The sequence below is a fragment of the Cryptomeria japonica genome, chromosome 11 (genome assembly GCF_030272615.1).
Source record: "Cryptomeria japonica chromosome 11, Sugi_1.0, whole genome shotgun sequence".
In the NCBI taxonomy this organism is placed as follows: domain Eukaryota; kingdom Viridiplantae; phylum Streptophyta; class Pinopsida; order Cupressales; family Cupressaceae; genus Cryptomeria; species Cryptomeria japonica.
The window spans coordinates 192030474-192036774 of NC_081415.1; positions in this window are offsets into that span (position 1 = coordinate 192030474).

Genomic DNA, 6301 nt, shown 5'->3' on the forward strand with positions numbered 1-6301 from the left:
AAGCCGAGGGGTAATAAAAAAAAAATGGAAGATTTATCTTCATTAATCCTTTGCCCCAAAGTAGCCAAATAAATATCCAGAGATTTCTTGAAATTAACCGCTTAATTAATTCTAGCCATACCCATCAGAGCAATATCATCAACAAATTGGAGATGCGAGGAAGGAGGCATCCCATTACCCCATCTCCAGCCTTGAATCAATCCATATTGTACTTGAGACTTAACGAACCTTCCCAACCCATAAGCAAGAATGATAAACATATATAGAGACAGAGGGTCTTCCTGTCGGAGGCCCCTAGAAGCCATAAATAATTCAAAAGTTTCTCCATTGATAAGAATAGAAAAGGAAGTAGAGGTGATGTAGCTCATGACCCAATTAACCCAATCACTAGAAAAAACCAAAAGCTAACAACACCTTCTGCAAGAAGGACCATTTCACCCTGTCATATGCTTTTGCCATATCAAGCTTAATAAACATAGCTTTCTCCCTAGATGAAGCCTTAGAATGGATAACCTCCACTGCTATCACGACCCCATCCATAATTTATCTTCTAGCAACAAATCCCCCCTATTATTCAGAGATCAGATCCTTGAGACATCCCTTAAGGCATTCAACAATAAGTTTGGCAATGATCTTATAAACAAAATTGCATAGGGTAATGGGCCTAAATTGATCCAGTCTATTAGCCCCATCTTTTTGGGGAATAAGGGCCAAGAAAGTAGCATTCATAGCCTTCAATATCTTCTTGCTACTATAAGATTCCTGAACCACCTCAAGAAGATCAAGACTGATTATCTCCTAGAATTCCTAAAAGAACTTAACAAGAAAACCATCTGGGCCCAAAGCTTTACCTTTCTTCATGCTAAATACTACTTTCTCTAGTTCTTGAATATCAATAGGATGGGTGAGGTAATCATTCATTCTCTGAGAAACAACCGAAGGAACGTAATCCAAAATAGCAGTTTCCTCCTCCTCAACTAGGGGAGAGTCCTTTGTAAATAGGGTAGAAAAGTACCTCAAGACATCTTGAGAAATGACAACTTTCAAAGAAAGGTTAGAACCATCTAGAGACAATGGAGATGAAATACGATTATTATTCTTGTGGGCTCTCACACAATTATGAAAGAAATCTATATTCCTATCTCCTTCTTGCAGCCAGTCATTACGAGACTTCTGTTTCCATCCTCCCGAAGTTCTCATTCCTCAAGATCCTTGAGAGCTGAGGACTCCTCCCTGCTCAGATCCAAGGTAAGACCTTGGTCCTGAATTAAACAAGCGACATTGTTCAGCTGCGCTTGAGCAACAATTCTGTTATAATGGAGGTTCCCAGATCCTTGCCCATTCCATCTCTTTATCTTGTATTTCACAAATTGCAACCTTTTGACAAAGGAGTGCATGGCTCTACCATGAGCCAGTTTACCTTGGTGCCACCAAGTAGAAATTAAATCTTGAAGAGAGGGATCTCTAAGCCACATTAACTAAAATTTAAAAGAAGGATTCCTAAGCGGACAAAGGGAGGTCATAGAGAGTTTGATCGGCCAATGGCCTGAACCTCTCCAATCCAAGATCTCTAAATAAGTAACCGATCTATCACTAATCTAGAAAGCAAAAAGTAGAAACCTATCCATCCTCTCTGAGATAGCCTCCTCATCACATCTTCTATTATTCCATGTGAAAGTTCCATTATTTGGTTTCACACCAATAACATTTAAAAATTCAATATTCCTGTTAAGAAGATAAGAAGAGGGTTCTAGTCTTACAACACCCCCTCTTTTCTCTTCCAAGATAAGAAGAGGGTTCTAGTCTTACAACACCCCCTCTTTTCTCTTCCAAACTAACAATTGCATTAGAGTCTCTGCCATAATCCAGGGAAAATAAGGCACAAGAGATCATACAAAATTAATGTGCTCCCAGAGAAGAAACTTACCTAGGAGATTCATAGGAGCATAAACATTGGAAAATAGGTAGACCTCCCCTGAATCCAAACATGATGCCACCATAGATAGAGACGACTGACATGAAATCCACCAGAGAGGGGAAATATTAAAGCAATCCAATCCACCCGAGTTCCCAGAAGCACCAACACATTGCCAAAGTCCACGAGGCCAAATACTAGGAGCCTTATCCAACAAACCATCTAAAGTCAACTTTGATTCCTGAATGAAGACCAAATCTGGACACTGAGATCTAATCAAATCACGAACAACCTTTTTTCCAGGGATGTTGTTCATACCCCTCACATTCCAAGATAAAATAATCATTTCGGGGTTGAGAGAAATGCGAGTCAATGGTTTTCATCAACCCAGATTCCATCAATGTATACCCAATCAACTTTACCTTTTCCTGATCTGTCTTGCGGCCAATCCTCAAAGATTTCTCTGAAGGTCCCTTTTTAAGAGATTTTGATGCAAGACTAAGACATGAGAAGACTTATTGGTCCTCCCAGAGTTAACAACCCCTTTAACTAAGGCAAGATCTTGAGTCCCAATAGCAACCCCATCCTTTGACCCCAACATCACTCTCGACGCAGGGCCAACTTGGCCCTGAATGCACACATATGTGTCCATTGGCCCATCGTACTGATCCTTTGGTGGCAAATACTGATTATCATTCCCCTCATTCTCTGTAGCTACTCCCTCCACAAACCGCACCCCCAAGGAAAGCTCCATAGGAACACCTTCCTCCAGAGAGAGATGCTCTAGAATATCAAATCTATTAAAGTGCACATCATCCTATCTATCATTAAAGGTTCTTTTCTGCCCTCTTCCCTTATTCCGAGGTTTAACAGGGATAAACCCTCCTTATCCGCATTACCATCCCGAATAGGGGTTTTCCCTTTATCCCTCTTAGGATCAAAAGTAGAGCCACATTAGAAGTATTTAGTGTCGGATTAGATTGGGGACATTTCCTCTATAGATGACCATACTCATGACAAATGCGACATCTAAAGGGGAGAGTTTCATAATCCAGTGGTTGGATTCAAGAAGAGGATCCAAGGCATAGCTCAATTGAATCTGGCAAAGGATTGTTAAGATCAATTTCAACACAAATGCGTGCAAAGGATATTATCTTTCTATCCAGGGTATGAGAAGCCATTCGAATTGGCTTGCCTAATAATAGTGCAATAGAGTGTAGGATATCATTCTTCCAAAATTCCAGTGGCAGTCTTGAGAGTCGGATCCAGATGGGGACCCTTGACGAGAGTTCTTTTGCCGAGTTGAAACCAACATGCCAGGGCTTCATAAAAGTCCCACTTGATTGAAAAAATAAGGTCCACCCTCAAAGGCCTTAATCCTATCAACCATGTAAGAGAAAACAACCACAAAATAATTATTGGCCGCCAATAAAATTTCCATCTCTCCTTCAGGGTTCCACATTTGGCGAGCCCAAGACTCCAAAACCGATAGAGAAAGTCGTAAACCCATGAATTAGCAGATAAGAGCATGATTTCTCCAATAAGATACATCTTCTGAGATTGTGTCCAGTTGAATAACTAGAACATGCCGATCCTGACTTCTTTCCAAGAACCCATTAATTTTTTTTATACCAGGAAAACCCTTCGAGGACATAGATCCCTCCCCTGAAAAATAATTTCTATTATGCTCCTTATGTTTCACATGTAGAAAAGATGTTGGATCAGAAGACTCCATAGCTCTAGTCGTACTCAAAATCAGATCAAAAGACTCCATAGCTCCAATCGTATTCAAAATTGGATCAGAAGACCCCATAGCTCCAGCTGTATTCAAGATCGGAAGACCAACTTGCATCGTGCAACCAAAAAACCCCTAGTGAGAATCGCCTAATTCACTATCACCCACCCTCCAACCAGAATCGCCACCGCTACAACAAGCAACCAGCTGGAAGAAAACATCCATAGAAAAAAGAAAAGAGAAAAAGAGGGGCGAGGGCAACCCACACTACCCCCACACCACCTCACCCACACCCATGGACAGATGCCCCACACTCCACCCAACCAAAATCCATATTTCCTTTAATCTTGCTATTGACTTTCCCATTTTTTTCATATCCACAGTAATTGAATGTTTAATTAGATTAGGATTTAGTTGCTTACCATTTAAGTCCACATATTGGTTCGACAACCCTTCCTCATTCACAACTTTCTCTTTCCCTCCCATGGCCTGCTCGTGTGCTCCCATCTCCTTGATTCCATGTTCAGATGATTCTTGCCCCACCAAATGGCCGATGTGTCCATCCTTAGAAATGTTTTTTTACCAATGCTCCCATTCCTCCTTTGTTTGTATCCATTTCTATTTAAAAGATCCGCGACCTAATTTCCATTGTTTTGGTTTCGTTGCTCCCAATTTGGTTTTGCCATTTGTTTGGCCACAACCAAGGTAAGTTCCTCTGATTGTTTCTTTGTATCCTCTCGTTATGGTTTTCTAGTCTTTGTCTCTCTAGTGCCCTAAGATTTGGGTGGCATTTATCAACCCAACACCTTTTCATAGACCCATTGTGGTGTATGCTCCTTCCTAACTCTCTCCTTCGCTACAAGCTCCTCCCTTGACCGCAACCTATCTTCTTCAGCATCTCCCTATGCCTTTCCTTCTAGATCTCCTGCTCTCCTTTTGGCTTCTTAACATACATTCACTCCACTCGCTCCTCCCACCATTTTAATTTGTCTTTCAAAATTTTTACCATTATATCATAATAAAATAAATAATTCAAATAAAATTAAAAAATCCTATTAAATAATGATGAAGTATTTGAGAGTAGTCTAGAATAAAAGTCTAAAAGCTTATCTTTCTTCAATAAAATAAAAAATCCCATTTTTTTATGAATCTTGATTATTAATAAAATAATTTAATATATTTCATATTAAAAAACTAAATAATAGATTTAATTTATTTAGCATACCCATCTTAAAAAAAAAATTATGTAAAGGATGTTAGATATCATTTCCAAGAAGTCTATTTTTGATTGGATTTGTGATTAATGTGGAATAGATGTTTGAGAAGGATATTGCTTGGCATCTTGTACATAGATTTTTCTAAATATAAATATGATAGTATGTTATTACATTAAGCCATTCTCTCAAAATGAGAATAGAACTAAATGGGAAGTTACACTAATATGCAAATCTCATCATGTATTATGTAATGAGCTAAAAATTCTTTAGATATCTCTATACTAAGTATAATGTATAGTAATTATTAGACTCTATAACAATACTTTGGAAAAGTGAACACGTTATATTATAGCTAAAAGTATGTATTTTTAATATAAAATAAAGAGATAAAAATGAGATAACAAGTAAAATGATTTTTTTTTTTAATTTGCTTACAAACAAAATAGCCTAACCTTTATTAACATAATAAAAATAATTGTTAATGAATAATTTAAAATAAAATTTATATTTTTATATGAAAAAATTAACTAATAGACTTAATTTAATTAGCATATTTATCTTAAGAAAAAATTATGCAAAAGACGTTAGATATAATTTTCAAGGTGTTTATTTTTGTGATTTAAGTAGAATAGATGTTTGAGAATGATATCTCTAGGCATCTTCTACATAGATTTTTCTAAAGATTAATATGCTAGTATGCTATTACTTTATGCCACTCTCTTAAAATGAGAACAAAACTAAATGGGAAGTCACAAAACTAAATCGGAAGTGACAAAGCATGCGAATCTCACCATATATTATATAACGAGCTATACATTCTTTAAATATCTCCATACTAGGTATAATGTATAGTAATTACTAGGCTCTATAATAATACTTTAGAAACATGAACACATTATATTTTAAGTAAAAAATATATTTTTAATATAAGATAAAGAAAGAAAAATGAAATAACAAGTAAAATGTAATTTTTTTTTCTTACAAATAAAATAGCATAACTTTTATTAACATAATTAAAATAATTATGAATAAATAATTTAGAAAAAAGCTTATATTTTTAAAAAGAAACAACATTATGTGAAATAATATAATAACTTATATTATACTATTTAAAAAATTAAATAATAACATATGAATTAAAATTAAAATAAGCTATGGATTAACAAATTAACCTTTAACAAAATATTGTTGATAATTTTTTTAGTAAAATTTGTTTATTATTATGATTTTATTAATTACTTAAAATAATTTTATAAAAAATATATTTAATATTATAAATATGTATTATTTGTTATTCAAAATGACTTTGGCGAGATTCTAATGTCTTGTTGAAGATACTCAAAAGTGTCTTGATATGAGTTCTACTCATGACAAGAAAAACTACCATAACTCCTACCAATAATAATGCTCTCATCTACACTTAAAATAAATTAA